The sequence below is a fragment of the Galleria mellonella genome, unplaced genomic scaffold, assembly GCF_026898425.1.
Source record: "Galleria mellonella isolate WM207_F2 unplaced genomic scaffold, CSIRO_AGI_GalMel_v1 utg40, whole genome shotgun sequence".
NCBI classification, from domain to species: domain Eukaryota; kingdom Metazoa; phylum Arthropoda; class Insecta; order Lepidoptera; family Pyralidae; genus Galleria; species Galleria mellonella.
The window spans coordinates 571,166-598,490 of record NW_026442094.1 but is presented as its reverse complement, the minus strand read 5'-3'; the positions used below and the strand labels follow the sequence as shown (position 1 = coordinate 598,490).

Sequence of the window (27,325 nt, the reverse complement as noted above, 5' to 3'; positions counted from 1 at the left end):
TTACTCTTCTTTTCAATATCCTTTTTAATCCAACATGTCCACATTACCTTCAGGAAAGATTCAAATTTCGCGAAATTGATGTTCGCCTGAGATGCAGTAATGACTTCATTATAGATTTGCCTTGTTTTAATACTCAAAGCTATGCCATGTCATTTACTGTACATGCTGCACGTCTCTGGAATTCACTTCCTAATAACTTAAAGATGGCACAGTCGCTGAAATCTTTTAAAGCAGGTATCATAAAATTTTATTTTGAAAATCCCTCTTCATTGAGCCAATTGTGAATATATGTATTTATTATGTATACATGTATGTGTATGTAGGAGTGTATATATGTATGTGTATGTATGTATATATATATGTATATGTATGTGTGTATATGTGTATATATGTATGTGTATGTGTATAAGTTTTTATTTATTAATGTTATATTATTATTAATTTACTTTTATTATTTACATATGTAGGTATATAGAGCTGTTTTTATTGTGTTATATATTCAATTTTTTTTTTACTGGGTATTATTTAGTTTATCTTTAATTGTACGGTTATTACCCTTATACATTCTACAGTTTTCTTTCAGCTTCTCAAAGGTTGACTGTAAGAGATCCCTTTATGGGATAAGTCCGCCATTGTATACTAAATCATTTACTAGTATTTAATCTGACTTATGTACAATAAAGATTTTTACTACTACTACTACCATTTTCCCCCATTAAAAAAAAAATGTATATGTATGGTATATATTTATAAATAACATTTATGTACATACATATATAGAAGTCATATACATACCCGTATTGGTAACAATGAAACTACAAAGTTGCCAAGAAAAATATATGAAGTTGTTTGCAAGCTTAACTCATGCGGAATAACAAATGCAACAATGTTTCTATTTGTACGATATTTAACCTTAAGTTTGCCGAAGATTATTAACTTCTTATGAAGTCGTATTTATGATAAAGACTAGTTGTTAACCATAATTTTTATTCATTATTCATGACCATGATTCCCGTATGACTTTGATAAAAATAGCCCATGTTCTTCATTTCAAATAGTGTATACCAAATTTCATGACGATTGTTCCTTATTATTGAACATAAAATTTAGTTTATGGAGAATGAATAACGCCAGATGTGCTATTGGTAAACGTTGGCGAGATACCAGTGTATGATGGTACCCATATGTGAAGATGAAGGTTTCCAGTAAGATCTTATTAAGATCGAGAAGATTGTTTTTTTTTTTTTGGATGATAAAAGAATGCGCTATCGGTATACATTAGCAAGGTACCAGTGAGGGATGATAAGTATTTTTTTTTATACAACTTAACGTAAGGATGAAATAGCTCCATTTGCCCATAGTAACGAATTCAACAGTAAATCAAACATGATAGTTTCCAGGGTAAACCGCGTAGAGGTCGACCTGATAGATATTGCTAATCTGCATTACTAAGAATCCCTTCCCTTCCCGACCAAATTCTTCCCCTCCATCAGGAAGAATCTATTTCGTTTACCCTATATTATTACAACTAAGTAGATTCTGTCAGGTCTACCTCCATGTGGTCCTCCCTGGAAACCATCGTGCTGAATTCCAGTGTGTTCATCACGATGGACTAACTAACTTGCCTTTTCAATTTCATCTATCATCCCTCACTGTTACCCCGCCAGCGTATACCGTTAGCGCAGGCGGGGTTACCATTCCATTATTATCCTTTAAGTAATTTTTTTTATACCACTGAGGTGGCAAACAAGCATACGGCACACCTGATGGTAAGCGGTTAACGTAGCCTATGAACGCCTGCAATACCAGAGGTATTACGCGCGCGTTGCCGACCCTGAATAAACTTCTTTACCCCCCTTTTGAAGAACCCCATGCTGTAGTCTCTTGGGAAAACCTCGGCAGGGAGCTCATTCCATAACCTGAGTGTTCGTGGGAGAAAGCATCTCTGAAACCGCGTTGTACGCGACCATTTAGGCTGTAAGGTATAAGGGTGAACTCCCTGTCGATGGCGAGCCGTACGATGATAGAAAGTATTAATAAGATAATTAGAAAGTAAAAATAGATTCCGCCATTTCCTTTTTTTTATATTAAGACCTTTATAATGGCAATAGCTAGTTTTGATATAAACAATTCAGTCACAAGCATGGAAATTATTGCGACAATTCTGACGTTTGACGTTCTCGTAACCACTGCCTACTGCAATCAGCCAGTAGGTTTAATAATAATTAATAGTGGACAGGTGGGGTTAAGCAATATTCACATCGAGCGTTATTATCCATGTTAATTTTTACTAGTATATACCAGCGATTTCCGCCACGTAACCAGGGTATGTTTATTGACTGGGATAAAAAAATAGCCTATGCCCTTCTACATCCCATACAGTAGATATACCAAGCTTCGTAATGATTGGTTAAGTTGTTAAGGCGTTATAAGGTTACAAAACAAACAAACTTTCATATTAGTAGGAATTGTTGAATCACTAGCTGAAACTGCGACTTTGCCCGCACGGTCCTTCCCGTACTTTCTGGCAATTTGGACAAATTGCATAGGTATTTTTCATAGCATGTTTAAAATTTTATAATTTTTACAATTTTATGACAAATATTTTTGAAGTTATTTAAGAAAATTAGTCAAAACTAACCATTCCTTCCCTTATCTCCGAAATTACTGGGCCAAAATTTTTTTATAGTTATATTATTTGAAATAGTTCTTTACCTATAGATTATAGGAAAATTATAAGAAATATTTAAAATAACCCTATCAAACAATTTACGAGACGTAGATAATCAACGTACAGAACTCTTTCCACGCGAGTTTAACTCACACTTATCCGGTTATTAATATTTATACCATATATGGTATATATATATTAAAATATAATATATTATATATATTAAAATATAATATATTATATATATTATAATATAATATAATAACAGACAAAAACAATAGTTTTTATCAAATCGAATGCAATTTTCAGGTTCTTTATCTTGTTGTTCTACCTTAAAATTTGGTATATATTTTATCTAGATACATCAAATGGGAATATGTATCTACTTTTAAAATCCACGCATACGAAATTGTATAATATTATGTATATAAAAAGCTAGTATTGTATTATACGAGTAGCAGCTGTTAACTCTCCACTGCGGAACATAGCCTCCCCTGTAAGGGGGGGTTTGCCAGTAGTTGCCACGCTTGGCAGGCGGGTTCGCATCCGCATTTTGGCTGTTGGTGATGTCTTAAGAGGAACGCTGCTGCCTATCCCCCGATCATAAGCCGCTGTAGTCGCCTCTTACGGTACCCATGGAAAAGGAAGGGGGGGAGGCTACACTATTAAAAGCTAGTGCTACTGTATAATAAAAAAAAAATAGATGATTTAGTGATTGCAGTGTGAAAGCACCTCATATCACCAGGTGGCTTCAAACAATACATTATTTAGTAGCAAACGAGCGAGCCAAAGATGGAATAATGCGCGATCGATCCTGAATTTTATATGAAAACATAAACCAGTGAAATTGATTTGCAGTGTCCATTTATCAGGTTGCACAGTAAATGATTTATTGTACTTGCTACCGTAAAAATAGTAAATGATATTTAGAGGAAAGACTGCAGGTGTCCGTTTAGGGGGGAAAGGATTATTAGTAATGAAATCTAATAGCTCCAATATAATCAATATAGGGTATTTTAAACCAGGTTATAGTATATCAGGTCTATGCAGAGGGCTATGCTCGGAGTCTTTTTGCGTGATAAAATCCGAAACGAGGATATCCGCAAAGAACCAAAATAACCTGATAGCAGCTACTGATTTCCACCATCGTACAATCCGCCATAAATTATAATTTCATCCCAACCATCTGGACGAGTGGCGGTCCTCCACCGTTCATTTTTCATGGCACTTTCTTCCACGCACAACCACTCTTTGGAATCAACTTCCAGCAGCAGTATTTTTGAACCGATACGACAACATAACCTTCAAGAAAAGAGCATATTCCTTTTTAAAAAGCCGGCAGCACACCTGCAATGCCACTGGCGTTGTGGGTGATAATGGGCAGCGGTAGTCAGTTACCATCAGGTGAGGTGCATGCTCGTTTGCCCCGTGTTGTAAAAAAAAATAACCGTCATAGTCCGAAGGATAAGTAAGTTGAAATGGCAATGGACTGGTCACATAGCTCGAAGAACCGAAAACCGATGGGGAGGAAAGGTTCTCGAGTGGCGACCGCGAACAGACAAACGCAGTGTAAGACGGCCCCCCACTAGATGAAGTGACGACCTGAAATGCATTGCAGGGAGTCAGTGGGTGCAGATGACTCAGGACCATTCTTTATGGCAGTCTATGGGGGAGGCTTATGTCCAGCAGTGCACAGATAATGACTGAAATTATGATAGTATATCAGGTCGACCTCTACGCGGTTCCGCCTGGAAACCATCGTGGTTAATTCTTTTGGAATTTGCTACGAAGGACCAACTGACCTGCTTTCAACTTTACCTGTCATCTCTCATTGGTGCCCCGACAGCGTATAGCACAGGAAGGGTTAGAATTCCATTCTTACTTATTAAAAACAAAGTGTCTGTTCATACAAACAAACTCGAAGAGCAAAGCAGAGTTTGATTCGACTTAGACTTTTAAGATCATTGAAATTAGATTTATTTTTACATTTCACTTCTTTTATCAGCTCTCTGTCTAATAACAAAGCAAGTGAGACGTAAAAATAAATCTTATTTATATAATTACTTTGATATGTTTTTAGAAAGGAAGGGGTGGGCTTTTCTATGTCGGGACCACACGGCGATTTTTTATATATTATATTAAGACATTATATGCGTTTTTTATGAAACTGTCAGCTTGTTTGTTAGGCATATATAGAAAAAAGTAACCGTCACCTATTGATATAACCAGCACAATGGACGTCACTAAATACACTCTGTTACCCATGGCACAGTTCATGTGTCACCATACTTGAGGACTTTAATGTTATGCGTTCTTACCCTATAATTTCAGTGCACCCTTCAAACCGAAATACAGCCATGCAAACATAAGTGCTTCACGGCAGAAAACAAATGGGACAGATGTGCCCGAGGCAGGTGATATTTGTACGAAGTCTTTCTGGTAAATCATGTCATGTGAATTACTGTATAAGTAGTAAAGTTCCAAGACCCTTGTCTCGTCGGACTCTCATGCATACAAGAAATATACGATATATTCTTTTAATTCCCTGTATTTATCTCATAAGAGTTAAAATATAAATACATAGATAAAAAAAAAACAACTGTAGCCATATTTGAAAATGTCTAATTATAACTTCCTGATGGAATGTTTCCCACCCTAGTAAAGCATTACGACTACACCCACATTATTCTAAAAAAAGAAAAAGCAATCCACCTGTTACAGTTAAGTAGATTATTTTTCTTTTAAATAGAAATATCCTTATTATTCACACTTATAATAAAGATGACAAAATAATCTGTTTATTTATGTTTTTTTTTTTAACACTTTATTTAATTATTATTTCAGTCATTAACTGTCCGCTGCTGAACATAAGCTTTTCCCATAAGGGGAGTTTTGCTAGTAGTTACAACGCTTGGCAGGCGAGTTGGCAACCGCAGTTAGGCTTATAGAGATGTCTAATAGGGACGCTGCTGTCCATCCCTTGCTATCCCTTAGTCGACTCTTACGGGTACGACGCTCACCGGAAAGGAAGCGGTGGCCTATTCTATGCAGGGACCACACAGCAATTTGCACTTTATTACTAAAGGTATATTTTTTCAAAAATCCGTTCGACTGAGTCAGTTTTAAGGGTAAGATTTTAGTGAAGTCACAATTGATAGTTAAGTTACCTAGTAGTTATATATGTATCTATGTGTATATTTGTATATATTTATAATTTTATTTATCTATACTCTGTTTTGCAGCGTAGGACGACTATTTTATATTTTTATTATAACCTAATATGTATATTATAAGTAAAAGTATAAAAGCATATAAATAAATAAATTACAAGATAAGTAAACCATAACACCTCAGGAGAAGCAATCCATGAAATATGCTATAGGTGTTACTGTATATTCTGTGACGTCCATGATGCTTTTCGTATCTATAGGCAAATGTTGCCACTGTCAACTAGTTTTGCCAATCTAAATAGCATAAAAATATTTACAGATTTCTTTTGACTGATAATGAAGTACCGTGTATGATTTTTATAATAAGTAGTAATGGGGTTTAACAACCCCATTGCTAGCTATACACTGTCAGGTTGACTTCCCCTGTTAACAATTGTGGTTAATTCTTGTCAAATTTATCATGACGAGATAACAGACCTATTTTCATCGTCATCTCTCTTTCCTCACTGACGCCCCGTCACCGTATTTATTTTTCATCCGATTAAAAAAAAACATCGTTTATAAATATATAAGTCAATTTATTTATTTGTTACTTTGGGCCACTTTAATGGCTAAACTAAATGTCATGAAATTTGGCATGCACGTGCAAAACATAGGATTTAGTCTACTATTTAATCCCGGTGATATAAGTATATCTCGGTCACACGGACGAAGCCGCAGTTAAAAACTAGTGGCCCATAATTATGGCAATGTGACTTTACCCGAGACATGTTGCAGGCACCTGTAAAAGTATATCAACGGTTACCATAAATTCTTTAATCCTTAAAGCTCCTAAAAACCGATTTAAGCAAATCTTTGGGCACACAATGATAAATGACGGATTTATTTCTGCCCCACCAAAATTAATATCTTAAAATAAAATGACGAAGGAGTCTAACGTTTATCAAACAAAATGAGGACTGAAAAATCCCCAAAACGAGTCTCAGAATACGCAGACTCCGCTATATATTTTGTAGTCATTAATATAATGAAATGGCATCTGGAGGCGCGTTTTTAATCAGGTTATAATCATTAAATTATCTTTTATGTAAACCAAAAGATTAAATTAAGCAATCTGTTTAATTTGACACAGTCTTTTTCGTGATTAACGGTATAAATGATGAATGATGTAAATAATAAATGAGTCTAAAATGTTACGGCTGACATGATGGTGATGTAATATCTACTAAGTGTATTTAGTAACATTAGCAATTCTGTTTAAAATTATTTAATTTTTTAATATCTGAACAAAATCGAATACAAAAACTTTTGAACACCAACAACAGTTACCGCTAAAAAAACCATGATTTCTATAAGAGCCTTCCACGGAAAATGTGATTGATTATGGTGCGTTCGAGAAAAGTCCCTTGTCTCAGTGGTAGACATATGGTTTCCGTAGATATGGCGACCATTAATGTTATTTTGGCGTGAAAAATGGATGTGAGATTACGAGAGTCGATGTAATGAAAGTACTTATGTTTAGAACTTTTTATGTTTAAAAATATGCTAACATAAAATACAAAATGTACTTGACCTTGCTAGTAACATTGTTGGAGCCTTAGTTCTATTTGCCCTTCTATTACAGTTAAAAATTTGTTCTAGTAATATTTTATGCATTTATTTATGTGTGTATTTATTTACTTAATATATTACGTGTATGTTTATATTAGTCTAATTATATGTTTATAATATTTAAATATGTAATAAGTAGTACTTTATTTTTCCTCTATTCAATAATGCACCGCCTACTTATTTCTCGGTTTACCCAATGGTTTACTGGTAAAGAACACCATCCGGTGTTAAGTCCGCCAAATGTTCATAGTTTCACTGAATTTCGCTGTGCATTCGTATAAATAGATAAATAAAATATATTCAATATAACAAAGTGGCAATTTATCTATTTTATCTCATCTCATATGACGCTATAACAGATATATGGACTGACTGATGGACAAAGATGCACCATAAGGGTTTTTATGTACCTTTTTGGTAGGGAATTCTTAAAAGCGGGATAATATGTAATTGCTTTCATTTCTAGGTACACGTATTCGTTCGTGTTCCTAACTTTCTAAAGCAAGCCATAATCCGGATCTCAGCAGATTCCTATATACGTTACCGTACCTCGTGCAACATGCATCGTCCGGAAATGACGAGCCGCATCCGGTGGACGTCTCTGCGAGTCGACACAACCGCTCAATAGTTCAGGAGTATTCTATTGAAGAGGAATTGAAGGTTTATGGTATTTGTATTTTTGTATTTTTTACAAGATGCCTTCGTTGATTCTGAGCCAAGTTTAATTTGTTTTTGCCGTCTATAAAGTAATTCTTATGTTGTAAACGACGTTTATTTATTAAAATTGTATTATTTGCAAATTCAATGCAACTAAAACGTAAAGTACTCGATTTTACGTTTTAGTTTACGTACCAGAGGGAGACTTTGTACAAAAGTCGTTTGCTTGGGCACCTCTGTCCCATTCGTGTTTCGACCATGAAGCAGTGGTGGATGGCTGTGTTTCGGTTTGAGTACAGAGAAATAACACCTGTGTCCTCAGGAATGGCAACGCATGACGGGTATCATGAGTGAAAATGTATACTCTGTTATATTTAGGGATTGCTCATGGCTATAGGCGACGATTCCCATCACCGTTAGCTTATTAGCCACTCTAAGTTGCATAAAAAAATCAATTCTCAATATATTGATGTAGAAATTGTTTCTATAGATATATAATACAAAAAAGAAGATACGTAAGTTTGAAAAAAAATTATAATATTTTTTGCAAAATATGCCGCTCTTTGCTGCCCATAAGCCACAGCATATATGGCCTATTGGCAAATCCAGCATTGGATTTATACTGATACATATAATATAATACTGTCAATGGTTTTTATCGATTTCGTTGTAGGAACATAAGCAAATAAAATAAAGGAAGATCATTTGGCATTTCCCTCCTCATCATCCCGTATTAGCAAGTAATATTATCTCTTAAACAATTTAATAATTATAATACCTGAAGTTGTCGTAAGAGCCATTTAAATGAAAAACGAAAGTATTTGAACAATAAAACTAAGCGGGCCTTTACGGAATTTTAATTTGGACAATCTTATAAGAAGATTAAGATGGCAGAAAAAGCTCTTCACTAATTAAAAAGTCAAATTAAAGAACAAAAATACAAACACAGTTGTTGCTGTAAGCGCCTTTTTTTTTTTAATTTTGGCGCCGCCAGTTTTGAGCCTGTTTTTCGATTATTTTTCGACCAACTTTGAACAAGCAATTGGTTTTCAATTCGGTTGTATTTATTTTTTGTTCTGTTATGCGGTGTATAGTATTACTCTATTTTGTATGGATTTTTATGTATTAAATTTAGAAGAAGCTTATCTATCTACTCTCATAATAACATATCAAGATATAAGCAGATTTTCTGAAAAACTGAATATTAAATTTTGTTCGCAAAAGTTGTTTGTTTAAAATCAATATTTTTTCCATATTATGGCGAGAATCAACCATTGTTAGAATTCTAAAAGTATACTGGTAAAATCTCTACAACAACATGTGTTGGTATTCGACATGGTACAGTCAATATGCAAAAAAAAATGGTGTTATTGTTAATATTGAATAAATAAAAAAAATATGTAACCGACTTTAAAATTTCTTACACATATAGGAAAGTACATGCAATGTAATGTAACATCCGCAGTATTTAAAAAAAATACCGTTGATGTTTGATCGGGTCGTTAGGAATTAATAAATAAGGTACTGTGACAAAAGTTTTTTTTATCCCAAATAAGGAAAAATATTAATAAAAGACGAAGCCAAATCGGCCTGTACCTATGAAGATACTTGTATGGATTTTTTTATCTATAATTTTAAGAGATTGTCTTTACTAAGAAATAGAATCGACAACGATGTTTATCTGATCCAATTATGTTTTATCTTTAGATATACACACATTTATATTAGTACTGTGATAAAGTTTTAAAACAAAGAAATATTTTCCGTGAGATCATTTACAGAGGGTACAGAGGAATAACATCTGACTCAAGAATGGCAACGCATATATGGGGTATGATACCCAGTATATGCGTTGCGTTGCGGGCACAACAGTATACTCTGTTATGTCTATGGCACTGCTCATGTCTATAGGCGACAGTTACTGCTTTTCATCAGGCGGGCCGTCAGCTTTTCTCATTCTAGGTTGCATAAAAAAAAAACTCACTCTCACATTTATAATATTAGTAAGGATTTCAGGAAAAAACGCATTAATTGTGTTTAATTTTATTTTTTCTATATTTGTATAAAATACATACATATTATACAAAAGAAAATTGAAATCAAATTACCATAACTTCAAAGTAAATTTTTTAACAATATTTATATATAATTATTTATATTTATAATAAGTTTACTATTGTAATTTTTTGGTGGAAACAATAAAGAGTATCTGTCTATCTATTTATTTAAAATAAAATAACAAAAAACTTTTGATCCTCCTATATACATTAACACATCACTTCCAAAATAACCAAATTTGTATGCGAAACTTAGAATTTTATTAAGCAGTGGATTGTAAATGGCTAAAATGAATAAATATAATTTAACAAGATAATAAAAAGCCACGACTATAAGTCAAGTAATAAGTTAAGTCGTTCCAAAGGGACTCTACACCGAAACGTACTTATAACGAAACTTTGATGATCATTTCGGTACAATTCAAAAGTTTTGGCCGTCTGTGCGTGCCGTTGGAAATATTTATGTTACGCGTACTATAAAGCCTTTCAAATACTTGTTTGTGCCAAACATCTGGAGTGTTAAGTTTTTAATGTCTGAATCACTGTCGTAATAAGAAAAAAAAAAGAAATTTGAAGAAAGTATTGTAGGTAACGGGGCTAGAGACCTCATTGCTAGCAATGTTATTGATTTTTTTTTTATTCAATAGTCACAGTGGTATATCATTTTATTCAAACAACACTTTATGAAATATTTATAAAATCTATAAATAACAGAATATTAAAAAAAAATAGTCTTTGTTATTATTATTTCAGCCGTTAACTTGTCCACTGCTGGAGACAAGCCTTTCCCATAAGGTGATTTTTGCCAGTAGTTACCATGCATGACAGGCGGGTTGGTAACCGCAGTTAGAACTTTGAGGATGTTTTAAGAGGGACGCTGCTGCCCATCTCTTGTCCTCTCTTAGTCGCCTCTTACGACACCCACGGGAAAGGAAGGCATGGTCTATTCTTTGCTGAGGCACACAAGGTGGAATAATCTTTGATTTGTGACAAATTATAGGTTTAACTAATTAGTATTTATATTACTAATATAATAAATATATACAGGGGAGAAAGGGATTGTTAGTAATAGAGACTAAAAATCTCATTGCTAGCAATATACTTAACCAGGTCGACCTTCACGCGATTCCCCTGGAAACTATCATGTTTAATTCCTGATGAATTCATCATGACGGGCTAACTGGCCTGTTTTCATTCTCATCGATCTCCCTCCACTGGTGCTCCGCCAGCGTATCCCGTTAGCGCAGGCGGGGTTACCAATCCATTTTCATCCAACAAAAATACATATATGCATAATACATATATACAGTAGTACAGGAATTAATCTTCTTTGTGAAATTGTAATATGAGTGCCAAGAGTCTAATATAATTTTAATTTAATAACACTAAATGTTTAACCTCTACTCGGCTTGTTTAAATGAAACAGAATAATTATATCAACTTTAAAGCAATCTCTAGGCGAGTTCATTTAAGAAGATGGTATAAGCCTGCAGCGGCGTCATGCAAGAAAAACTTGATGCAAACAGTAGGTCGACTTAAGCTATATTTACAATTTTTTATCAAATGTCAAATGATATGGTAGGGGAGAAAGAGATTGTTAGTAATGTGGTCTAACTGATCCATTGCTAGCAATACACTCTATCAGGTCGACCTCCACGCGGTTCCCCCTGGAAACTGTCGTGGTTAATTCTAGTGTAATTCGTCACGATGGACTAACTGATCTGCTTTCATTCTCACCTATCATCCCTCATTAGTGTCAGCGTATACCGATAACGCCGGCGGGGTTACCACTCCATTATCATCCATTAAAAAAATATATATGGTAACTGGGCTCCATCATTGATTTATGTTGGTAGAGTACCACATGATCCGTCGTAATGAATTCACCAGAAACTTACTTTACTTAACAAGCATAAGAGGGTAAACAGATATGAATGTTTGCTGATTAAATTAACCGTATCTTATACATACATGTAGCATACATTCTTATCTAATTCTAGCAGATAAAGCCACGCCTTTTATTTACGGAGACTAAAATTTAAAAACGCATTATGGTCTTAACCATCAAATAGTATGCGTTGTTAGAAAATATTTTTTTTTCATTAATTTACATACATACATACATATCTGTCATGCCTGTTTCTCATTAGGGGTAGGCAGAAACAATGAAACGCCAAATGCTTCGATTCAAACAAACCTCTTTTGCTTCTTTCACAATCATCAATCTTTTCATACACGCTCGTCGGTTACGAGTACTTTAATTAATTTAATCATAATAATAAAAAGCCCTCATCTAAAAATCATTATGGTTTTTTCTTGGTATATTTAGCACATGAGTTTAGCTTTAAAATAAAAATAGGACCTTCGAGTTAAAAGTCAACTTTATTCCAAAAAAAATCTTGTTTTTTATTTCGAGTTTTCAATCTTTTACACTGGCTACTGTACCTTGTCCTCTTAGTCGCCTCTTATGACATTTTGAAAATGAAAATCATGAAAAAAGAAATGCTTGGTATAACTTTTAATTCGGTCATAATAAAAACCATAAAATTGCATGCAACAACATACATATGATGTGCAATTAATTGACATACACGAAGGACAATTTTATTCACCATCATGTCAGGAATAAAAATATTGTATAGTCGAACTACTGTTTGAATCGCTTTCATTCCGACATCACGTTGCGGCAACATTATGCTTTTAGCGGTACAACACAAATACACATTATACATTACCGTCTTATTGTGTGGAACTTAACGGTGTTTGAAATTTCACAGGCATTGTATTTTGTCGTTGTTGAAAATTGAATTAATATAATACACTTAAAATGAGTAAAAATGTAAAAGTAGGTAGAAATGAGTATAAGAAAACAGTATGATATACTGATAATATTTGTTAAGGTTTCGTTAAAAATAATAATAGTCTAGTCGTCTAATATATTACGAGTATCTCGCCTTCCGTTGGTTGCAGGTTTCTTAAACGTTTAGGCAGCAGCGGCTTTAGAAGCGTGGTGGAATTAAAGATTCAAGAGGAGTGCGATCTAAGAGTGGCGTCATAGGCACTATGGAGTAAACAGCGCGGATCTGACATGACTTTTTTTTCTCATCTTCATCAGAGCACAGGGAACCGTCATTCAACATTTAGGGGCTCAGAAGTACGCTAAGGTGGGCACTATGTTTAGTTCTTTTAATAGAACTCAACGCGGTGAGAGGAAAAGGGACTGTTAATAATGGGGATTAGTAGCCCCATTGCTAGTAATATACTATGTCAAAACAACCTCCTCGCGGTTTCCTCTTGAAACCATCGTGTTCTAATTCCAAGTAAATTCATCACGATGGTCTTCCTGACCTGCCTTTTCATTCTCACCTATCATCTCTTACTGGTGCTCCGCCAGCGTATATCATAAGCTCAGGTTATCATTCCATTATCATCCATTAAAAACAAAAACCCTACGTGGTAAAGGTAAGGGTTCTAGTGGTGCAAATAGAGAGTGCAAAATGTCACAATATCAATATCGATCGATTAGAATTGATTTTATGAATCGTTTCTATTGGTGTCTGTGAAATTTTTCAATAATCGTAACGGCGGTATCTCGCAAATTGGTTTGTAACAATCGCTCGCCAACTCGCTGCGGCGGCCAGTTGTCAGAGCACGTAAAAATATTGCAAACGTTCGAAATTCATATATTTTATGGATTCCTAGTGTAACAACCTACTTCGGCCGATGGTAATTGGTGCGTTCACATCGATCACCAGTTCAATTGTTTTGAAAGCTTTCTATAAAATATTGTCGATTGGCCGTGCACGCGAAATTGCAGATACTGTGAAACTAACTTGTAGCTTACCTAGTGATATTTCATAGTGATATTTATATTATTTTTAAGTCATTTTTAAAAAGAGAACGTTCTCAAATCGTCTTTATTTTTTATGACTATATTCACGTTATCGAGATATATTCACTGACTGGGATAAAAAGTTTATGTCCTTATCCACCCTACATTTTTAGTAGAGCGATTGGTTAAGGCGCTAAGGATAATATATATATATATATATATATATATATATATATATATATATATATATATATATATATATATATATATATTAATAAATAAGGATTACGTGATTACATCATTAATTTATAAACTAATTTTGGATAAGTGTTTCTGCGTAAATGTAGGTGGTACGGACGTTGTAACGCGGAAACACTATGGTTACGTTGAAGGGTTATCTGGATTTTATATTTGTTACCTCATTACTCCGTCAGTTCTAAACCGATTTGGACAACGATTTTTTTATCTGATAGGATATACTTATAGATTGGTTCCGTAGAAATTTTATCAAAATCGATTCAGTGGTTTAGTTTGTAAATAAAAATAAACGGTATTGACACAATTGAAATCGACTTTTTGTGGGATACAATGTTTATTTAATAATTTTATAAATTTTTCTTAAGTGTCTCTTATTTACTGATGTTGTTATAATTTTTTAATACTATATTTATTCTAAATTTAGAGGAATCATCTTAAAGCATTTAAAACTAGAATATGGTACGTGCTCTAGCGGTTCGCCTGACGGATTAAATGGACACAGTTGTACGATAATCCCGGGCCAAAGTGTCACAAACTGGATCGGTACTTATCTTAAACACATGACGTTAGATACTTTTTATAAATTAAATAAAAATATATAAGATAAAAATGTATATTTTTTATAAATTATGTTATTCAATAAGCAGTGTATTATTCCGAAAGAAAAATGACAGCTTCGAATCATAAAGATTTATGAATATCGATTCAGAATTGATGAAATAATGGAATCATGGCGAATTAACCATCATCTTCTTTTGGAAGTCCCAATTTAGGTAATTTTTTCAAGTTGCATGAATGAGTAACTTAAGGTATTAAGGTATAACCATATGTAGTCAAAAACGATAAAAAATTCTTAAGACAAAATTTTTATAGTTGTTTAAAAACACATGATAGATTACTTACATACATACTTATTACACTAAATATATAAAGTATTTCACAATTTAAAATAATTCATGATTATTTATATGCCATGTGATCCTGGCATAGAATGAGTCACCCTTTCCTTTTTCGTGGGTGTCGTAAGAGCCGATTAAGAGAACTTATTGATTGAGGGATGAGCAGCAGCGACTCTCTTAAAATATCACTAAAAGCCAAACTGCGGTTACCAATCTACCTGCCAAGCGTGGTAACTACTGGCAAAATCCTTCCAATGTTAAACTGCCATAAGCAATAGCGCCTTTCTTTATGGCAGTCTATGTAGGAAGTCTATGTTCAGCAATAGACAGATAACGGCTGACATGATAACGAATATTTATATTTTTGTACTTTTTAACGTTAAAGATTGAATACATTGTCCATAATGCGATAATGTTAAACAGTCTTGATTTTATCTGATGTTAGCTGGTGGCTTATAAATAAGTTTGGACTTAAGCAGTGCTGTCTCCAACTATGTCTGACGTTGGCTAGTTTGAAATCCGGTGATTATGCTAATACAAGTCCTGTTTGTTTTCGAAATAGATCTTTCGTTTATAGAATAATGAAAGTTTTATAGCAGTAACTGTATTAGACAAATCTAGACTTTATAATCTATATACTCGTAGATGATAATAAAATTGTAACTAGATTATGTCTGCGCTTAGAAGATTTTTTTAGAAAAAATATATATGGGTCTTAATACGAGCAATGTAAGGTGAATGTTTTAGATTTTTTGCCTTTCTATCTGCATGTTTATTTCGGCATTACGTAAAATTAACAACGCCGAAATGGATGTAGATTTCACTGTTTCTGTATGTCGTAGTCAAAATCTGGTACAAGTTTTACCTTAAAATGTATGTGTACGAAATCGCGGGTAAAAATTAGCACTTGGTATTTATTTGTAGACATCAAGACACTCAACTTATAAGTATTTTTACCTACATACAAATTAAACCTATCGAGAAACGTTCTCATATACTGTTGGATGTTTTCATTTATTTTTTTTTTCTTGATTTTTCTATCTACAACAAAAACTAAAGATAATCTCATATTTGTATATCATAATAGTCTTGAAAATAAGGAATAACTATAATCAGTTTATAATAATTGTTAGTTTGATATGCAGTTATCAACATTGATCGACTAAATCAAAGATCACTTTAATCAATCCAAAGACAACTTCCTCAGTAACCACTACTTTAAACTCGCAGTTTGCTGTCTGCTAATGATTTGTCATTAAAGTAAGTGGTTAGATTCCCACGGGTTCCCACTATGGCTGTTCAGGGATGCTCCATTAAACATATTAAGCTCTATTAGTTGACTATGAACTTCGTCCATAACTTCAAAGTTTACATTCCACAGAGGTATTACAGGTTTTAGTTGTACTAATTGAGTATTTAATAGTGTGAATAGTTTCTCCTTCTGTGTGTTAAAATATATGATTATTCCATTCGTGTATTTAGATATTGGGATTTAGGGTTTATATCTATGTAATTAGTAGTAGTTGGATTTGATACAGCAGCAAGGGAGTTTAAAATTTAATTTCGTATTAAACTATTGTTTATTCATTCCAGTATTCCATTATAAATATCATAATATAGAAATTGAGTTTAAATTCAAAGTAAAACAAGATTCATGCGAAATATCTTCTAAAGAGACTTTTTTTACGATTTTACTGTTGTTTTTTGAAAGTTGTCCGTTAAGAAGGAACTAAAAGAAACTCAACATTTCTTTATGAGGTTATCAGTATATGTATTTATTCTAATATAAGGCAACGAATGAGGGGAATTATAGATGATACAGTATACTCTGTTGTCTATAGGCAACAGTTACCACTTTCCATCAGATAGGCCATCAACATGTTTGCTATTCTAAGTTGCATTAAAAATTAAATATATATATATATACACACATCAACTTTTACTAACTTTACACCTTCATCATCACCTATCATCCCTCACTGGCACACCGCCAGTATATCAATAGCATAGACGAAGTAACCATTCCATTACCATCCATTAAAAAAACTTTACACCCCGTCTGAACATTTTCAAACATAATACATGTTATTAGGCAGTAGTGTTGTTAAAGACCTGTCTAAATGAAGGTCATACACAGTCTCAATTCTTTTAAAATTAAACTACGATCGCTTTTATTAGAAAAATGTTATTACTTCAATAATGACTTTTGTTCAAGCGACTAACGTAAATATGGCAATGATAAATAAATTAACGTATATATTATAGGTGAACTTGACATTGTTAATTGTTAAAAAATATTTTTTATTATTGTTACTTTTAATATTCAATTTTATTTAAAATACTTTTATGTAAAAACCATACAAAATTTCATTGTTTTTTTAAAAAATGCCTAAATGGATCCATCATCAAATCCAACGTATTTAATGTTCTTTTGTACCTTTTTTGATGTCTGTAACATCTATTACTGTACAAAACTACATAGTAGTTACGTATTATTTGCTCCTTCCATTAGTAAGGAAAGACTACGCTTTCGACAATGAGTATATAGGACCCGTATAATAGTTTAGTGGAGGCTTGAAAAACCTGCATTACTCTGCTTCACCCATATTATATTGTATCTGGTGTAATTGTGAAGGGATAGATGGACCCGAGAGTGGCTACCCTTAAATATTTATGTTAGACTATTTTTTTGGATTACAGTAAAGCCAATGATTTTAGTAATGACTAGCTGTACCCGTGGCTTCGCCCGTTGCCGCATTGTGGTGTTAAATAATACACAATACAAATCTAAAAATATTTTTTAAAATCCAACTGGCAGTTCTAGAAATTAGCGCGCTAATACAAACACTATAGGCGACGGTTACCACTTTCCATCAGGTGGGCCGTCAGCTTGTTTGTCTAATAAATTCTAAGTTGTATAAAAAAAAAATACTCATCCACTATATTATATTTATATAGTATTACTATTAGAATATTATTCCATTAATATAATAAATGCGAAAGTTTGTAACGACGGATAGCTTAATATTTATTACTTTTTCACGTAAAATATACTGAAAGGATTCGAATTAAATTTGGTACATGAGTAGACTATGTCCTAACTTAGCATATAGAATACTATATATACTAGTACATACAAGTGAAGCCACAGGATATAGCTAGTTTTTTAATAATATAAATAGTAAAAGATTTTTAGTCATATTTAAATATATTTTTGTAATAATTATATATTACTATCACATCTTGGACACTTCATACATATATTTAGGTTTATTAACTATAAGATTTTATTATGCAACTTTTAGATATGGCAGCTTTGACGCAATTTATTATTCACTAAGCTGATCTAAATAAATAGTCATATAGTATGACTACTACATACTTATTATTCAATAATATTATTCACAAAAGTTTTTAAAAATTTTGCAAAATTAGTCATAAAACTATATAAACCTAAATAAAGAATGTGAGTTGAATTGAATTCTCTCAAAACCCTGCGTTAGACCTTAATATTCCGTACACCTGACTTCCGTGAGTGGTAACCAGTGCCAAGTTTAAATGAAGTAAACTTGTGCACTCTCAAGTTGGTGGGGTTAAATGAATTCCGTAAAGTCGCCGCCACGAAACATCGGCTACAATAGCAGACATACTTTCCTAATATTTTCTGTTTTCGTTTCTATTTTATAATATTTTTTTTTTCACAAACCGAAGTATCACTAATTCGTTCTATTAGAAAACAGTTCTGTCTGCATATACCTATAATTATTTTATTATTATTTTTCCTTTTTTTTTTTTAGCTTTGGAAACCTTTGTTAATGAGTTTTTAATGGTGATTTTCTATTCTATTTATCATCAGCTATATTTTACAGCTTCACTCTAGTGAATAGATAAAGTCGGTAGATAAAGTAAACGTAAACATAAGTATTGGATTAGGTTATCATTTAGGATATAACCTACCCATGTTTTAATTTGAACTTAATCAGTAGTTTTTCCATGAACGAATAACAAACATCCATTTTTACAAAATATCGCCTTAAACCTTACCTTAAACCTTAATAACTCAAAAGTGGTCTCATTATAAATAAATGAATGAACAAATGAATGAAATTTATTGCTTAAATGTGGTATAATTAGGTGACATAGTATTACACAGTGCAAATTTTTATATCATTTAACGATCTATGACTTTTACTATGACAATGGTAGAAAACTTTCTCAACAGAATGCTAATATTTTCGATTCCACCTTGTAAACATGATTATATATAAATATATATTTTTTTAATAAAATATCATAAAAATAATTCATTCACAGTATACGGACCGGGAAGTCGGCGACTGCCATTAACAATGCAAAACACAGATACGACGACACTCTCAATGAAGACTAATTGCCGGGATCACTGACGCTACTCCCCGTTCAACATTTGCATACTTTAAATTTTATCTTTACCTTTTATCCTGTCCCGAGTCCCGAATGGTTATAGCACTGAAATGTTACCAACATGTTCCAAAATTCTAATGACTAAAATTTGGTTAGTCATTAACAAGTATTGTTTAATTCTGCTACTATTAGTATGCGTGCGACTGCCAACATATGAGAATTGGCTTGGCAGTGTATTTACAGGGTACAGAGGAATAACACCTGAGTCCTCAGGAATGGCAACACATCGGGGCATAATGGGCGAAACAATATATACTCTGTTATGTCCATGCTACTGTTCATGTCTGTAGGCGACGGTTACCACTTTCCATCAGGTGAGCCGTAAGCTTGTCATTATCAGTTCCATAAAAAAAAATTACTACTGCTATTACGTTACTACGATTATTAGTAGAGATTCTACAACTTTCTCTATCAGTCTTCAATATCTGAGCATTATTCAGTCTACGCACATGTTACAACATGTTTGCACTTTCTGAATGAGGTTTGTAAGCGATTGATAGGCCTCTGTTCGGTGTTTAATGTTGATCGGTCGGTGTCCAGACTGCTAAAATGACTCCTTCAAAGTTCTCACAAAATATGGTCCCATGCAATTTGCATTCGTCGAAATCCTAATTTTTTATATTATATTTAATTTAAAATTTTCATTTCACCCTAAGATCACTCCACTGTACGCTTGTTTACACTCAAAAACCTGTTTTACTAGTACGCGTAGTACGAATTAAATAAATCATAAAACATAAATAGCCTACCTATTCACATTTATTTATGTATACAGTGACACTTCTTTCTATTTTGTTTAATTTGGCACAAATGAAATAAAATAGAAAATGTGTGTTCTAAAAACATAATTTATTTTTATTATACAGGGTGTAAGGGACAGGTTGACCAAAACGAAAACAACTGATTCCAATGAATACTTTGATTAAGATGGTAGATTATTTTTCAACCGGAAATGCACCACACCATATAATTAACAATTCTTAGTTTTGACGCCGCGCAATGTATTTGAAATTTTAGAACGTACTGTACTCCACGCGCTGTCTTCATAGGTAGTTTTCGTACCCTTGTGGCGCTGTGGATGTTTTGGCGCATAACTTCGAAGATCAAAAACAAGTACTAAATAGCATAAATTTAAAAAGCCAAACGTCAATGTTACTTGCCACTCGAAAACTGAATCGTCGTCGAGATGGAACGAGATTTTGACGGATGATTCTCTAAAGGAATCCAAATTAAGAGACTTCGTACAAAGGTCCTGTATATATACTGAATATTTCAGTCCAACTCGTGTTTCTGACGAGAAACGCTGAGCTGATAGCTGTTTCGTTGAAATTACAGGGTACAGTGGTATAATTATCTTACTCTTTGAGAATGGTAAAGCATAAGCAGCGAGTACCGTGGGCGTCAAAGGTCATTTATTCCATATAGCAAATGGTACTACTGTTCTTGTCTATAGATGACGATGCTAATTCAGTCGGATGATTAGCTTGTGCTCCATACCACGTTATATAAAAATATTAACGACTAAGGAATAATTTTAGTAGACATCTATCCTAACTACTGATATATTTATACAGACTAGTCCTACTTTCGCTCTTTGCTTACTTGATAAATATTATTTGCTGACAGATATTAATTGTTTTTGTCACACATTGCCTGGTATTCGATGTAATGATACAAACTATTTAGGTAATGGACGACCTTGTATATCGGAGATTCCTTTGTCTATACTACAATGTTGCCTGTTAATTTATTTATCAATTAAACCATAGTGTTCACTTAGAATAACATAATGATTATTTTATTTATCGATGTGAAGATTCACACAATTTACTCGATTATAATGTAAAATCTATCTATCTATCCTTTTTAAGAGCTGCGCTCTTGTCTTTTTAATAATAGATATGTGAAAGTATGTTTGTTTTTTGGTACTGTAATCAATCTGTAGCTGTGAAATTTGATACTAATCAAAATATACCAAGCATGGGAACGAAGCCATTGGTTAAAACTAATAATACATTATATTTGATCTATTGATACTATCAAATATATAGATCAATTATCGATAGTCATATTTATGTGATTATATTAATCATCGTACTATCGATTTTTCACCGTGTCAGTCCCAGCATAGAATGGACCACCCCTTCCTTTCCCGTGGGTGTCGTAAGAGACGAGTAAGGGAACTTATGCTCGAAGTATGGGCAGCAGCGTCCCTCTTAAAATATCTCAAAAGACCTAACTGCGGTTGCCAATCTGCTTGCCAAGCGTAGCAACTACTGGAAAAACCCCCCACTGTAAAGAAACGGCCCCCGGTCCCCGGAGGCTCGGCTATTCCTGGCGGGGACGCGGGTGGCTCGGGACCGTTCTTTATGGCAATCTATATGGGAGGCTTATGTCCAGCCAACATTTATCGTTAAGTGTCGATTTTTAATCGATACTTAACGATAAATGTTGGCAACACTAAACTATACATCTTTAAAGAGCACGATCATTTGTGCCACGTAAATTGTGAAAGGATAAATTAATGATATTAAATAAACATGAAACAAATTTGTCTATGTTTGTTTTGTGTACTTCAAAGGCTGTCTCAATGGAGTAAAAGGCTCGAGGGCTCTTAGTGTGGAACGATTTGGTTTTTGTAGGTACAGACCCCTTTTATTGAAAGTGCTTATTACAAAATAGTTAAATAGGCGAAAAATAAATTAAGGACATAATATCAAGTCTTTTCAGTTTAGAAGAACGATGGTATGAATATAAGAGTATATAAAGAATTTGTAACAGTTTAAGAATGTTTGGTTTACCTTTAAATAAATTTAGATTTTATTTGGATTTGATAATAATATTGAAGTTTATTGATAAAATATAATAAATAGGTAGCTGCCAAAAATAAATAAACAGATTTTTTTATTCCATCTAGTGCTAGGTAATTTTGTGACTCGAGAGTCAATAAGAGTTTATATGAAGTAGTAATTCTTATAAGTTTATTTAAATTTTATACATACATTTGTATAAATGTGGGTGTATACCCACACACAAACGAGAATTTAGCTCCTTAATGTTGACCTGTTTTTGATACTTGCTCTGTCTATATGACATAAGGGATGAGTATTATTCATAAAGATACTCGTATATGTATGGTCCTGCCATAGAGTGGGTTTTTATGCTGTGGGTGTCATAAATGGCGACTAAGGGAACTTAATACTCTAGAGATAGGCAGCAGAATTCCTCCTAAAATATCACTAAAGCCTAACTGCAGTTACCAACCTGACTGTGAAACGTGGCAACTACAGGCAAACTCCTCTTTATGCGACAAACCTATGTTCAGCAGTGGACAGTTAACTACTGATATAATAGTAAAAAATCGTCAGATAACGATGTTACAGTACAGTATAGTAGTCTCCCTCACCAGAGGGAGACTTTCTACAAAAGTCGATTGCTTGGGTACCTCTGTCCCATTCGTGTTTCTACCGTGATGCAATTGTGTTTTCATGACTGTGTTTCGGTTTGATAGATGGGATATGGCGTGAATTTACTGGGTACAGAGGAATAACACTTGAGTCCTCAGGAATGGCAACGCATGGGGGGTATCATGGGCGAAATAGTACACTGTGTTATGTCCATGGTACTGCTCATGTCTATAGGCGATGGTTACCACTTTCCATCAGGTGGGCTGTCAGCTTGTTTGCCATTCTAAGTTGTATAAAAAAAAATCCCGGTATAACATAGCCCACCCCTTCGTGTCTTGGAGTGTCGTAAAAGGCGACTAAGGGAACTTAATGGTCAAGAGATCAACAGCATTTCTCTTGAAACATCACCGAAGCCTAACTAACGTTGCAAACCCGCCTGCCAAACATGGCAACTATTAATAAATCGCTCCTGATGGAAGAAGTCGTCTATAGACATGAGCAGTACCATAATGCTCATGTCTATAGGCGACGGTTACCACTTTCCATCAGATCTGCCGTCAGCTTGTTTGCCATTCTAAGTTGTATAAAAAAATAATAGGAAAATATATATGATTTCTATTTTTTGAAATTTCATTAGGATTACAAAGGAGTTCTTAATAATATTAAACTCAAAGGTCTATTGAGAGGGTGCTTCATTAGTTTATTTGTACTATTAATATTCAACGGCACGAGCCTGTCTTGTCTTGTGGAATATCTTAACGTTACAATTACGAGTACAGTGTCTTACACATCTGTATGACAGATATTCAGCTCAGTATCCTAACATTAGCTTTTAATTAGTACTCTATAATAGTTCGTATTAGACTAGTGTAGTAGCTTTATTAATATAATACTAACCGTATCGGCGACTCCGTTTGTCACTTACTTTGCCTTGATGATCATGATATAAACTGTTAACTGTTCACTGTTAAACATAGACATCTTTCATAAGGGGCAATTTACCAGTAGTTGCCATACTTGGCAATCAGACCAAGCGAATTGGTAACAACAGGCTTTGGTGATGTTTAAAGAGAAATGCTGCTGATCCCTCTACCATTAAATTCCCTTAGTCGCCTTTTACGACACTCATGAGAGAGGAAAGCGTGGCCTATAATATGCCAAGACTTCATGGCATTTCCTTACACTCCTTAAAAATTATAGTTGACTAATATCTACTCGTATTTCCGACGGTGTAATCGAGATACGTAGATATATCGGGGTAAACAAGTGTTAGCTCTGTAAATTAAAAAACACTTCAACTTTGCCAAAAATAAAATATTTGCAAAAATATGATAGGCAGTGGTACTTGGGATGATGTAAGGATTCTATGTCGTTAGTGTATGGGGTATACCCCATATGACTAAAACACGATTGGAACAAATGTACCCCAGCACAAAACTTTTGTACAAAGTTTTCCACTAATAAAATTTACGTTATCCATTTGTATATAAATACCTACTCGTATATAAATAATAAACATAAGTTGCTGTGTGGACCCGACATAGAATGGGCTACCCTTTCCTTTCCAGTAGGTGTCATAAGAGGCGACTAAGAGAATTTAATAGTAAAGAAATGGGCAGTAGCGGCTACATTTAAAATATCACCAAAGGCTAGCTGCAGTCTCCAACCTGCCTAGCGTGACAACTACTACAAAACTCCTCAAAGGAGAGGAGGACCTATGTCCAGTAGTAGATAGACAGCTTATAAGATTTAAAAATAGAGGTCATATTTAGATATATACATTTCTGGCAAAATATCTAAACTAAAATGTCTAAACCCTGGTTTCTATGTATGAACGTGTTTATACATAAATCACTAGATTTAGGGTTACCGCGGCGAATTCCAATTTATTTTTGTGTTTCATACAAACACAAATCAATACAACTCCAATATAAGCCACAAAAACATCAATAAAAAGTAAACACCCGTCGTTTATCGTTACAACTGGGGTATGCGTGAATTAAATTTTTCCAATGATTTATTCCTGATACTAGTTTCTATTTAGGTTATCGCCATAGCGGTTTCAATTTAGCAATCCTTCTAGGGACATAGACACTTTTGCTTTATTTTTCCTTTTAATAAATACCGAAAATATTTTTTTTGATCGATTTGATAAACTAATTTTAATTTGATTTAAATAACTATATTGACTTAAAGAAAATATAGTACAAAAGGCGATTTAATGCTAGTAGCATTCTCTACCAGTCAACTTTTGGGATGAATAGAGTGAATCACGAATAAAGTGAAAACTTCATTATTGGGATAGGTAAAGAAACTAACAGAAAATAATGCATACTTATACAAAATAAATCATATATATATATATATATATATTTACCATCAACTTCGTCCGCGTGACCGAGATATGTTCACTGATCAAGATAAATAATAGCCTATGCCTTCTCCATCTGATAGACATGGGTAACTCGACGATTTTTTTTTTGCGTCAACTCAGTAAATCTGGCGCATTCTATTGCGCCGGCTCAAATTTGTGCTATGGTGCCGGTGCGCAGGGTAACATATATCGCTGTGCTGTATTTAAAACATAAATAAATAAAACTCGTTCTATTTCTACTTTCACTTTTGTTTACATTAATTCATACATTGTACGAGGTTTGTCCGGAAAGTACGTATAAAAGTTTTTTAAAAATTTTATTTTACAATTATTCAGGTAAATCACTTTTATCCCCTTCAAAGTACTCCCCCTGTGAGATAATGCACTTGTGCCAACGCCGTTTCCACTGTGAGAAGGCTTTTTTGGTTGTAGGTTTCTCAGCTGCCCCGTCGTAATCTCATTTATGTCCCCCAAATGCCGCCCCCGAAGTACCAATTTGGTTTTTGGGAACAAGAAGAAGTCACACGGGGCCAAATCCGGCGAATAGGGGGGGTGTTCGGTCACCGTAATGGAATTTTTACTCAAAAACTCACGGAAACGATCTTGGCGCAAATTTTTTCATTTGAAGTTCGTTTCTTAGAATTTCGTGGACCACGGTTTTGCCCAAATTATCTTCAGCCACCTGTCTGACCGTTAAACGACGGTCCCCATTAACACAAGTTCGAATTCTTTCCACGTTTTCGTCGGAATGTGAAGTAAGGACGTCCTGATATATCTCGGCCCTCTCTGAATCTTTTTAGCCACTTGTGGACGGTTTAAATCATCCCCATAAATAAGATCGGCAAAAATTTCACGTTCTATTTCGAGAGAAACTTGATTACTTCTTCAACGGAAGCGGGCTCCATGCCGACGGGGTTTCGTTAAGAGGTACTTCACAGATTGACAAGCCAGTTCATACATTGTACAGTGCATTTACATACATTTAATACCTACACTACTACATACATATAAGCCCATTCCACGTCTCTCAGTACTGCGCTGTGCGTCAACTTATTTTGAAGAAGTAAGTTGATACTTTCAGAATAGTAAAGTGAGTTGGCGCAATTGCGCGTCGAAGCGCAGTGTTACCCATGTTTACCATCTCATGTATAATACCAAATTTTTCGAAGATTAAATAAAATTCCAAGAGGTAACAAACAAACAAACTCGCTTTCACATATTTATTTATGTACATATATTATAGTAAGGATTAGAAATTATTTGCACACACAATAGAATACTGTAAAGAATTATAACTATATAAATCAAATAATGGCCTCAATCTGTTATCAAAGTACGATTATTGTGCCTTGTACGAGACGTACTTATTTCGTAGAACGTTTTTTCTTCAAGCATTTAATGCTTCTCTTTCAGGCTTCTACATTCCTCGGACACTCGATTCGCGTCGTTGAAACTGTCAGTACCAGAAGAGACGACGGTACGGTACTAAGCTTTGTGCAAAAGTTCCCTGTAATAGTTTTCAAATACGACAGTTAATAGACGTGTAACAGAAAGTAATATAATAAATAAATATGTGTATATAGAGCGATAAGTTTTTTTATAATAAAGACGATTCATGATTTAATTAACGTTAAGGTCCAATTAATACAATATACTAGTAGATTAGGTCTGTTCTTACATTTAGAGGCAACCACAGCATGCTTCGTGTGTTTAAAGGTATATTATGAGTGCTAAAGGCTGCTTTTTATTTTGGTAAATATATATTTTTAATAATATACTACATACTATCCATATGCTAAATTTAATATTGATTAAATCGTTAAGACACCAAAATTAACTTTAATATTTATAATATAGATAGATAGATACTCTTTATTGTTTCCTCCAAAAGATTACAATAGTAAACTTATTATAGATACAAACAATTAAGTACAAGAAATTATTAC

At 33.7% G+C, this 27,325-nt stretch overlaps 1 long non-coding RNA gene across 1 annotated transcript in view; it reads left to right on the top strand.

The window, feature by feature from the left end:
* Nucleotides 1–26,972, top strand: part of LOC128201346 (uncharacterized) — a 30,485-nt gene extending 3,513 nt beyond the window's left edge. The window contains exons 2-3 of the long non-coding RNA XR_008253201.1: nucleotides 7,919–8,119; nucleotides 26,793–26,972. This is a non-coding gene — a long non-coding RNA (uncharacterized LOC128201346). The remainder of the gene's footprint in view (nucleotides 1–7,918; nucleotides 8,120–26,792) is intronic.
* The last annotated feature ends 353 nt before the right edge of the window (nucleotides 26,973–27,325 follow it).